Source organism: Silurus aristotelis (assembly GCF_946808225.1).
Source record: "Silurus aristotelis genome assembly, chromosome: 9".
Classification (NCBI taxonomy): Eukaryota; Metazoa; Chordata; class Actinopteri; order Siluriformes; family Siluridae; genus Silurus; species Silurus aristotelis.
In genome coordinates this window covers 9561558-9574245 of record NC_139582.1, presented here as the reverse complement: position 1 = coordinate 9574245, position 12688 = coordinate 9561558, and positions in this window count along the sequence as shown.

Here is a 12688-nt window from a genome sequence, read left to right as displayed (position 1 = left end):
TCTAACACATTTACTGAGCTTTCCCAGAAGCTAAGAAGGCATTGTGGTGGTGTGAATTGTGATGCATGAGAGACTCTCACTGCAGCTTCATATTAGTATGTCTAGAAATAGACTTAAGGTTTTTATATATGCTATATAAGAAGCTGTGCAAAACAGATTTTTTTTTCATATTTATTCAAAGGATATCTTCACTTGCAGTGCAGAAGTGGAATTGACAATCATGAAATAAAATAGTAAAAGGAATAACAAAAAGGAAAGAAAGTACCTCATACAATCTCAAGTGCAATTTTTTTGTTATTTTTGATAATGAATGAATGTTAAACAAAGCGTTTGTTTCATCACTTTTACGATAAGGGTGTGCATTATATATATATATATATATATATATATATATATATATATATATATATATATATATATATATATATATATATATATATATATATATACACAGTGAGAAAAATAAGTATTTGAACACCCTGCTATTTTGCAAGTTTTCCCACTTAGAAATCATGGAGGGGTCTGAAATTGTCATCGTAGGTGCATGTCCACTGTGAGAGACATAATCTAAAAAAAAAATCCAGAAATCACAATATATGATTTTTAAACTATTTATTTGTATGATACAGCTGCAAATAAGTATTTGAACACCTGTCTATCAGCTAGAATTCTGACCCTCAAAGACCTGTTAGTCTGCCTTTAAAATGTCCACCTCCACTACATTTATTATCCTAAAGTAGATGCACCTGTTTGAGGTCGTTAGCTGCATAAAGACACCTGTCCACCCCATACAATCAGTAAGAATCCAACTACTAACATGGCCAAGACCAAAGAGCTGTCCAAAGACACTAGAGACAAAATTGTACACCTCCACAAGGCTGGAAAGGGCTACGGGGAAATTGCCAAGCAGCTTGGTGAAAAAAGGTCCACTGTTGGAGCAATCATTAGAAAATGGAAGAAGCTAAACATGACTGTCAATCTCCCTCGGACTGGGGCTCCATGCAAGATCTCACCTCGTGGGGTCTCAATGATCCTAAGGAAGGTGAGAAATCAGCCCAGAACTACACGGGAGGAGCTGGTCAGTGACCTGAAATGGGGGTGCTTTGGGGGGGTTTTTCTGCACATGGGACAGGGTGACTGCACTGTATTAAGGAGAGGATGACCGGGGCCATGTATTGCGAGATTTTGGGGAACAACCTCCTTCCCTCAGTTAGAGCATTGAAGATGGGTCGAGGCTAGGTCTTCCAACATGACAATGACCCGAAGCACACAGCCAGGATAACCAAGGAGTGGCTCTGTAAGAAGCATATCAAGGTTCTGGCGTGGCCTAGCCAGTCTCCAGACCTAAACCCAATAGAGAATCTTTGGAGGGAGCTCAAACTCCGTGTTTCTCAGTGACAGGCCAGAAACCTGACTGATCTAGAGAAGATTTGTGTGGAGGAGTGGGCCAAAATCCCTTCTGCAGTGTGTGCAAACCTGGTGAAAAACTACAGGAAACATTTGACCTCTGTAATTGCAAACAAAGGCTACTGTACCAAATATTAACATTGACTTTCTCAGGTGTTCAAATACTTATTTGCAGCTGTATCATACAAATAAATAGTTTAAAAATCATACATTGTGATTTCTGGATTTTATTTTTTAGATTATGTCTCTCACAGTGGACATGCACCTACGATGACAATTTCAGACCCCTCCATGATTTCTAAGTGGGAGAACTTGCAAAATAGCAGGGTGTTTAAATACTTATTTTCCTCAATGTATATATATGACAAGGACATTATGATTTTTGGTGAAACAATTTTAAGTGAGATAAATACAGTTTAATAGACACATTATGCATTGCCAATAAAAGAAAAATATATGTGTGTTTCCTCTGTCTTTCTATTACATTCTAAAAAAATGATGTTTTCAAAGAAGCTTCACATAGAAGATCCATTGTTTGGATTTTATAAACAACCTTCTGATGGATGAATCTTCAAGCACGTTTGTTGCTACTGCCAAAAAACCTCCGAGCTCCCACTGTAAATGTTACCATCATGTGACAGGATCTGTGCAGGAAATGATTTTTCAGTTTATTTTGGCAAAAAATGAAAAAAAGCAAAAAATATACAGGAAGTAAAAATGGATCCTCTGTTGCTTTTCTGGCACTTTTAGATTTCGGAGTCTATTTATTATCTTTCTAATTTCCCTTATACACTAAATCACCTACAGTATAATCTGACTCAAAATTCAGGCCCACACTCATACACTCATAACGTCAATCGCTTAGTCACACATTCATTCCATATATATGTATATGGGGTAAATCCCTCTTCTTTGAGAATTGTATTATTGTATCGTAAGTACAGTGGGCATATGTGGCCTCTTTTCATTCTGTGCAAATCCTCTTTTCCGTAACACTTTTGTTAATGTAGCAGGACTGAAGAGGAGATAAGATACTGTAGAGCCGGCATTCCCACTTCCAGCTGCTGCAGCACCAAAGCCCAAATTAACTACCGTGCCCGTGTTAATTGCTTCCTGCTTAATGTGCTTCTCGAATGTGCTCCTCTTTGCCCCATAGCAGCCTGAAAACTCCAGGACGGGAGATCCATGGCTGGCTGAAATGACAGATTCACCTTTTCGTCTGCTATCTCGCTATTTTAGTCGTCCCAAGCATGAGTGGGTATAAGTGAGCCTGGTGGAAAATAACTGAAATGGTGACATTAGGCACCTGTTCCTAAAGCACAGCGTTTTCTGAAATGAGTGGTAATTATTGCCGGATATTAAACTCTGCATTAAGCAGGCAGCATTTTTATAGAACAATCATCTGTCTCCAATATGCTATGAGATCTCCGTTTAAACAGCACTGGAGGAAAGATAGGAGAAGAAAAGAAGCAAATTGCATCACTCTCTTTTTTACCCTTTTTTGTGGCTACCTGTTGTTTGAGTAATAATCAAAATCTTTTATCATGTAGTGATAGATAGTGTAGATCAGATTGTTTTATAGATTTTTTTTTTTTTTACCTTAAAACCTTCCTGTACAAAGCATGTTGATTTCATTCTTGCTAATTAAATCTTCACAGAATGGATCCACTTTGATTTTAGAAGACAGTGTGTGTGTGTGTGTGTGTGTGTGTGTGTGTGTGTGTGTGTGTGTGTGTGTGTGTGTGTGTGTGTGTGTGTGTGTGTGTGTATATATGACTGCACATGTGCTGTCCCCTTTATGTACCCAGTTTTATGTCCCCTGGGCTTCAGCAGGCAGTAAGTGATGCTGTAAAACATTAATATGAACCAGATGAAGAAGGAAGGGATTTTATGGCATCTCCGTTTTATGGATAATTTGAGGTTATTTACACGGGATAATTGAGACTGGAAAGAACCGCAGGCTAAGCTGTACAGGACACACGGAGCATGCACATTGCGACTTCCCCGACGTACCTATTTCAGCATTTATTTGCATTCGAAGTAAACTGATCACTTTATATTTAATTAATAATTATATTACATTAGAAGATTATCCCAGGACATCATATGTGACACCAGGATATTTCATGGTTTAGTCAATTTGTTTTCCTAGACAATAGATATCATTATTCCACAGCATTGTTGAAATTTACATTCTGATTATTTAGAAAATTAGAGAAGTTTCTATAACAGCAGTCAGTAATAATGGATACAGAAGTTATATCAATGTGGAATTTCACAGGAATAGAAGGAATTGTATGGAAAATGTTTAAAGTAAATGTTTAGCTATTATTATTTATTAATTTATTTTTAAATATTTATGTTTTTCTCGTCTTAGAGCGAAACTCTGAGCTGTAAATTAATCACCTAATGTAATACAGTTGGTTATTGTCATAAGTAAAGAAAAATTGGAAACAATTTGTTCAAGAGAAATTCCACAACATTAAATGTAAATATAATTGGATAAAATGAAATGTTTGTCATGTCATACATTGATAAATTGCTCTAGTTTAAGTTGACTACAAAACACTTTCTGAATACCCAGGTTTTAGATTCGGAATCACAATTTTTTATTAATCCCACAAAGAAACTGTTGAATTGCAGTTGCTCATAATAAAATTGAAGCAAAGTTTAAAGTAAAACAAAATATAAAAAAATTAAAATATACATATAAAGTTATGTATTATGTATAGATTCTGTACAATCAATGTTATTCCAATCTTATATATTACTTCATGCTAGAAACAGTAACAGTAAGCTTTGTATGAGGCTGCATCACACCACTCAGATCACAGATCCATGAGTGTGTGAAGGTTGAACATGAAGGCCTGGAATTGGCCTCAGCTCAACTGGGATACACTGGAACAATGACTGAATCTCAGATCTCCTTATTTAACCTTAGTGCCTGACCTCACTAATGCTGTTGTGGCCGAATGAACATAAATCACCACAGCAAAGTTTTAAAATCTAGTTGAAAGTCTTCCCAGAGGAGTACAGGTTATTATACCAGCAATGCAGGGACAACATTTCTTTTGTTCAACAAGAACATATAAGTTTTGAACATATTTTTGGCCATACAGAATATTTGTTTTTCATCTTTGGTACTGTTGCTTGTTCCAGGTCTTCACCAAACTCGCTGACATCTGTTCCATTGCTGTCCATTAGATGGCTGACTTGTTCAACATACCCAGCGTCTTTGGCACTTTACACACGTTACTGTACCTGTGACTCTGTGGGCTGTAGTATGTTCTGCAGCAGATACAAACATTCAATATATGATACATAAGATCGAGTCATATCTGCAGTGCTAGCAATTATGCCAAGAAACAGATTTGCTGAGGAAATCAGATAATGATGCACAGAAGAATGATCACAATAGAGCATTTGTGCCTTTTGAAGATGTAAACAAAGTGCTTCTTGAAAAAATATGAACATAAAGTCAACTTACAAGGCTTACAGTCAATCCTCATGGATTTTCTGCCGAAAACATATTAAACGAATATATAAATACGTATAAATATGTTGTGATCTAAATGTTTGAATCTACACTGCAGAAAACTCCTGCAAAGAAAGAAATCTGAGCCGATCTCTTCATTATGCAAACGTCTGGCGGGTCTGATCAAAAACCTATTGAAATCAATACCTCCGATCACTGGCTGAAACTGGACACTGCGTCAATGCTTAGCACTTCTTGCCGTTATTTAAATGGTGAAGGAGAATGATAACCCAAAATAGCTGGAAACATGCATCTCTTTGCAGACGTTATGAATAACTAAACATCTACGTGTCTCTCTTTTTTTTTTTTTTTTTTTGCATTTCCACTGTCTTTCCTAATGCCTATGCTTTCAAGATGCATATTGCGTCATGCATAAAACATTTTCTATTCCGCAATCATGATAAATGATTGAAGGAACCACAAATGCGCCAAAACGCCTCATTTGGAAGGAGAAGTAAAAAGAGGGAGACAGAGATACGACAAGTCAGAGCTGCTTTATCGTCATCTCGTCATCATATTCAAATTTAGGTTTTTGCTTATGCAAACAAAAAAAAGGAACCATTTTGATTTTTCTTTTGATTTCAACTAAATTATTACACCAGTCTCTGGAAGACTGTAACTTTAGATTACCCCCCCCCCCCCCCCCCCAACAATTTATGTTGTTTTGGTATTTACTGTTTATGCGGCCGGAGTCTTTTGTAATTAGCTTATTGCTTTTGATATGATGTAATTCAATGAGAGGTTTTGAAGAGGACCAACAGCCTGTGAGAGTCTCAAAGATGGAGCGAGAGAGAGAAAGAGAGAAAGTCAGGCGCCAGCATTACTGGGCTTTTGGTCATCCCTTTGTTCGGACCCAGCCGGAGGTGAAGAGGTGGGTTCTACCTGAGTAACGGAGGATAGAAGTAGAGAAAGACGATCTGAGTGTTGGGTTATGGGGCGCTCAAGCTGGGGAAGGACCACCCAAATGTCTGGCGTCAACCCTCCACAAGTGCTCATTACACCTACAAAGTCTTTCTCCATCCTCTTTCCATCTCATACATGCACACAATTACCCCTAAGAGTGGGTTACTGCTGTCCCCTCCTTCTCTCTTATTCTCTCTGTCTGTTATAGTGTCTCTCGCTCTCTTTCTCGTTTTCAGCATGGAGGCCTGTGTTATTGGCTTGATTGATGTAGGTGGCCACAGTTCTGAGGTTAGAGGGATAGAGGTGAGGGTTAGTGGTGTGCCCAGTATGGAAAGAGCTACCTGAAGATATCAGGTGACCTGAGAGTGAGAAGAGAGAGAGAGAGAGAGAGAGAGAGAGAGAGAGAGAGAGAGAGAGAGAGAGAGAGAGAGAGAGAGAGAGAAGACTCATCAATCCCAGACACCCAAACTGTGCAAACTATTTTTCATTTTCTGACTCACACGAAAAACTGTAGTTTTAAAGAAAAATCCTGGGTTTCCATTTAATGATACGGTGCTGAGAATATGTCTTAATGTTCCACCATAGGAACTTTTTAAAAACATATATCTTTTGTATTTTTCACCACATGAGCTCTTTTAAAAACTGCGGACAATTAGGCACATTTTCACAAATGGAATCTTCTCAGAAACCCAAAAGCTTCCTCAGGAATTTCTTTTACAGAAACTGTGTTCATTTCCACCGCAGAAACCTTTCGTGGAACATTTTTAGAACTTGAGTATGTTTTTAACAAAATTTGTGAATTAAGGTGCATTTCCACAAGGAGGAACCAGCACAGGTTTTAATCACCTAAGCCATAGTTTCTGAAACACTCCTGCTCCAGAGCCTATACTTTTCCACAGAACAGGAACTACTGGACTACATTTAGGGGTGAAACTCATCTAAGAACTTTTCCTTCAAATACTTTCATCTTGGTGGAAAAAAATATATTAGTTTTACGTATCTAACTGTCTGAATGTAATGGTTTACAGGAGTAATTTTTGGTAAACAATCAGGATATCCTGTAATGATGCCAATATTTATTTAATTATTTGAGCTAGGTACTGTAGTTGCTCAAAAGGTTTTGGTTTCAAAAGGTTCCCCAAAAACTAATGCAGAGTTTGATTGAAGTTATATTTAGCATGGAACTTCTGAGGGTTAGAACGAAAAATAATATGCTGCAAATACACACTTTAACGTAGTGTATGCGAACATACCCATGCACACGCGCGCGCACACACACACACACACATACACACACACACACACACACACACTCTGCAGCATTTGTGTCAGCATCCAACATATGGCTGAGGCACTAAAATACACATGGTTGCTGCCACGGTTACTAAAAAATGCTTTGCGGCTGTCTGAACATCCCATAATAAAATAAACTCAGCGTATTTTCAAGTTCCTGAGCCTTGGGTTTAATGACTGAAGATTTGAAACGCCGGCCGCATATATACACAGAATAAAGAGAGAATATGAAATCGCATACAGTGCTTTAGAACGTGAAGTAGGCGAGGGCGGTTTGGGTTGGCAGATGGTGTGGTAGTTTTTGTGCTGGAGAAGTGTGTGTCATATGCCTTCGTGTTAAGCCATAGGAAACTCCAAATCATGCCCAAAAATCTAACAAGCAAACTAGCCAACAGCGCTAAACATACATCCAAACAAAAATGATAAGTCGAGTGATATGCATCCATAATGAAACATTATTAATTAGGAACTGTATTTGGACAAGAGCATGCTAGTTTAGCATGTGAGCCATATTATTATTAGCTGTAATGTGCTCCCGTTAGCAATATCGCTTAGGTATATTTTCAATCGTGTAACTGTACAGAATTCATTGACACAGCAGCATTATTTATCATTCATATTTAATGTAATTTCATGTTAAAATGTCAGATGTTTACTTAGGAAAGACATGATAAATAGAAAAATCTGAAATATGACTATACTGTATATGGAGTAATTATTATTATCTATATATCAACTATATATTGAATTCATCATCCATATATAATTAGTATAGTGTCCCTGTATATGTGTGCAACATATTTACACACACACACACACACACACACACACACACACACACACACACACACACACAAAGGTAACTTCACAATATGAATATTTACATGTCAACCATAGACAGCTGGAACAACTGTCAGATATAGATAAATAACTCAGGATAAAGATTGCGACAGTGTAGTGATATAATAGAATAGTGCATGGCAGGTGACCGCTCTTCTCAGACCAGATAAAGGGGATACCCAATTTACATTTTTTTTCTTTTGTCTTGGGTGAGATAAAAAAGAGTTGGAGAATGAGTAGGAGGTAAGTTAAGAATCTGAGAATGAAACCATAACACCAGTAATGAGAAAATGAGAAAACATGTGGTATGTCACTTTTGGAAGCCTTGAACAACACTGAATAACAATTACAGTGACCAGATATAAGAGAGAGAAAAAGAAAGAGCATGTGTGTGTGTGTGTGTGTGTGTGTGTGTGTGTGTGTGTGTGTGTGTGTGTGTGTGTGTGTGTGTGTGTGTGAGTTAATGTTCCCTGCTGGGGCGGAGCAAGGAGGCGCCTGCACTGGGCCTGTGGTTAGGAGAGATGAAAGGCCTCGTGGGCCAGCAGCCTCCCAGCGTGGCCTGCTGCAGGAATGCACTCACATCATCCAGCAGCGAACCGCAACTCCAAACAACACCCTGAGAACAGCGCCGCTGACAAAATGCCTCTGTCCTCACATACACACACAAACACACACACAAGCGCATAAACACAAACAGAAACGAGCAGAAACACAAACATATGCACATGTATATGTGTGTGTATATATATATATATATATATATATATATATATATATATATATATATATATATATATATATATATATATATATATATATAGAGAGAGAGAGAGAGAGAGAGAGAGAGAGAGAGAGAGAGAGAGAGAGAGAGAGAGAGAGAGAGAGAGAGAGAGAGAAATAAATCAACAATATGACACACCAAGACACACGAGTGAAAATGTATGTTACAATCAGCAATCAGCAGGATACTATACTGGGGGTGATGTGCACACACACACACACACAAACACGCACACACACACACACACACACACACACACACACACACACACACACACACACACACACACACACACACACACATACATTCAAATAGAAACACATCTTTAGAAATGTATGCTACTGTATATCAATCAAAATAGGGTATCCTGTACAGACATACATCATTCAGGGTCAGAAACACATATACACACATACATTCATAGCCTCCCTTCATGTTTTTCCTCTTTTTCTTCTTTAAAAAAACCCCAAATTTCTTGCATGCTCCCCCTGATATATTTAGTCCTCCGTTTTTCAACAAAGCCGCCTTTGTTTTTCTTTTTATTGCGGCCAATTAAGCAAACTTGATATCTGCCACTGAGATGCTACACCGAGGTCAGCTGTCAGTGTGTCGCGAAGGAAAAAGAAAACGAGTCTGCGCCGATTAAGCGAGACACAAGGATCCCTCTGTGAGCTCCCTTCTTATGGGAAACCCACTGACAGCGACCACAGCACGCTGGAGCACTGCTTCAGCAGCTAATGGGCCGGATTTCACTGAGGCATGGACACAGAAATAGAGAGGACAGCTTTCCGTAACGGCCTGTTAAGCACTTATGTTGGAGAAGAGCGGAATAAATTTGATGTTCCTTGTTTGCATCAATGCAGGCAAATGAAACAATGTTAACTTGTTTTACTGTGATGGAAAGGTCAAAGGCTTCATGTAGCTAGATGCTATATTTTCCCTGTATGTGCAAACGGAAGCTGTAGAATTGTCCGAGGTTTAGATATTTGCGTTGTTGAGTATGTAGTAGATGCCAAAATCTGTCAGGATGCTTTCAACCAAATAGCATATTTATTCAATCTGCCATACTTGAATAGAAAATTATGACCATTGGGAGGCAGCATGCACTAGCAAATCAGGATATATGCACATATACACTGTATACTGTGTTTACACACACACACACACACACACACACACACTGGCACAGAGCACAGAGACACAGACAGAGAGAAAGCATACAAATGAAATAAAATACACCTTTTCAGAAGTGTAGTAAACTGTCCTTTATTGCCTCAGGCCTGTTTGTTCTGCCGAGAAGTATCCCAAATTCACACACACACACACACACACACACACACACACACACACACACACACACACACACACACACACATCTCTGAAGCTGATCGTATGGCCATGGGCAAGGCAAGAAAGCAGGCTGGTGTCCAAGCTGACAGAAAGAGAAATGACAGATCAGACAGAAAGTGTGTGCTTTAACCGAGTCTTCAGTGTGTACACTTCAGTTGCTTTTACTTATTTGTTTTTCTCTTCATGTCTCCTTTTCTCCATCCTCTCCAACTCTTTTTTAGTGTCATACATCCCTCCTTGCATATCTGTCTCTCTCTCTTTTTTCTGTTCTTACTACTGCAGCAGACAAGCTTTACCTGCTTACACTGTTGCAAGTTGCTGTTTGTTGCTATAATGCTAGATGCTAAATTAGCTGCGTTTGTTAACTACTTCTGAAAGAAAAAAATGTGAAAGTGTGACGCTCTACAGTTCAAGTGTCTGAAGAAATCTTTAAATCCTAATGAAATCACCCAAATGCTCAGAAACACTTTGCTAAAGCATCATAGGTTTCTAAGAGGCCTCAAGCTAACACTAGCTAACATAGGTTATAGTATATACACACCCTACAAACCAAGCAAACACTGCTCAATCACAAAACCACAAATTAACCTTACGTTACTTTGCACATTTTAACAATATTATCTAACTTTAGTTTTCATACTCTGATCAAATATAAACACATTAGCCAAGAATGTGAACTTTTTTGAAACATTTGAATGCTAGACTACAGGCTAGAAGGCCATACTGTGGATACAGGAAATGTCTTAACTTATGAATTATTAGTATAATTACTACTTAATTATTTAAATAATTACTAAATTATTAAATAGAAATATTTAGTATAATGTTACTAAACAGCTGATAAATCATGCCGGCTACTTCAGTTCTGTCGCAACTTACAAAGATGTCTAGTGTTTATATGTTAATTTTTAATGCTATGTAATATGATAAAATTACATTAAAATAGCAGCAATTTTCATCTAGTAAACAGAATAGAAATGTGCAATTTCCTAAAATGTGTAAAAAAAAAGATTGTGTGGTATTCTCAATTATTTAACATGGCATTAAATAAGAAACCCAACAATTTCTCTAATCATGTATTTAGAATCACTAGCCTCACACACCAGTCCAACAAAACAGAGACACACCAGCATTCGTACATTGCTTTACTACATTATTATTAAAGATTTTATTCTATATTGCCTTGTCTATCCAGCAGTAAAAATGGTGAAAAGTCATTCGTGACTTGTGATTCTTTTGCCCCACCACAAGAGCAATGTGCCAGTTAAGGACTGGAAATGTTTTTAAAGATGGTCGGTAACCAAAAGCACAAGATGACAGATCACTGCTCATCCTCTTTTTACAGCTTTCCCAAAGTATAATTTCTGCACACCACAAAAGCCCAAATTGATTCTTAAATTAAGTTGGGTTAAAGATGGAGACTTGAACTTTGTCACCTCACTGCAGGATATAAGTTACTGTATGATTTTCTGTAATTCTCATGGGCGATCACATTGTAATACTGTAGCTGATATTCCTATTAATGTAAATGAATCAGTAAACCATCCTGGGAGTTTGTTGGGTATTAGGATATATTTGAATTATTATTTAATTATTCAGTAACTACAATGAGAAATAATGATAAAGCTAATAGGATAAGTGGAACTTTCCTGGAGACATCAACATTTCAGATGTTTGTTTAAAAAAAAAAAGTTGATGGACCTACAGCTGTCAATCCTAGAGTTTCAGCAATGTCATTTTTTTAGTTGCAGTCCAAACATCGTGTTAAAGTACATAAGTATACATAGAGGTGATAAATAACTCATTTTAGTATGGTTACAAAGCATGAGATTACCAAATTCTTATTTTCATGGAGATATGCTTTACATGGGTTGGAGTGGAAGATCTTGAATGGCTTGCTATAGAGCTCTGAACTCAATCCCATCAACATCTATTGTGGTGATTTAAAACACTGACGGCACTCCATGCTCTCTCACCCTACATCAGAATCTGACCTTAATAATTTCCTTGCAGCTGAATGAGCACAAAATTTCCACAAGCAGAATCCAAAGAGTAGAGGTTATTATAATGAAAAATAGGGACTAAATGTGGAATGGGATGTCCAACACATACAAATCCTATGGTCAGATGTCCACAAACTTTGCCATAAATATAGTATCTCACAAATTGTTGACACCCCTCACATTTCAGCAACCATTTTTAGTAGATCTTCCCAAGGGACAATACTATGGAAATTAATCTTGGATATATTTTAGGGTAGTCAATTTGCAGCTTGTATAGCAGTGTATATTTACTGCCCTCTGGAAAAAAAACATTATCAAGATAGCTGGCAACAAAAGTAAGTACACCCTAAGTGATAACAGCTGTACGTTGTTTAACCATGCAGATGGTGTTCAGCATGTGTGGCGACGCCCTGGTGAGGAGTATCAAGAAAATTGTGTCTTGCCTTCAGTCAAGCTAGTGGTGGTAGCATCATGGTCTGAGGCTGCATGAGTGCTGCTGGTACTGGGAAGCTGTGGTTCATTAAGGGAAACATGGATTTTAACTTTCATTTACAGTTCATACCAACTGTGACATTT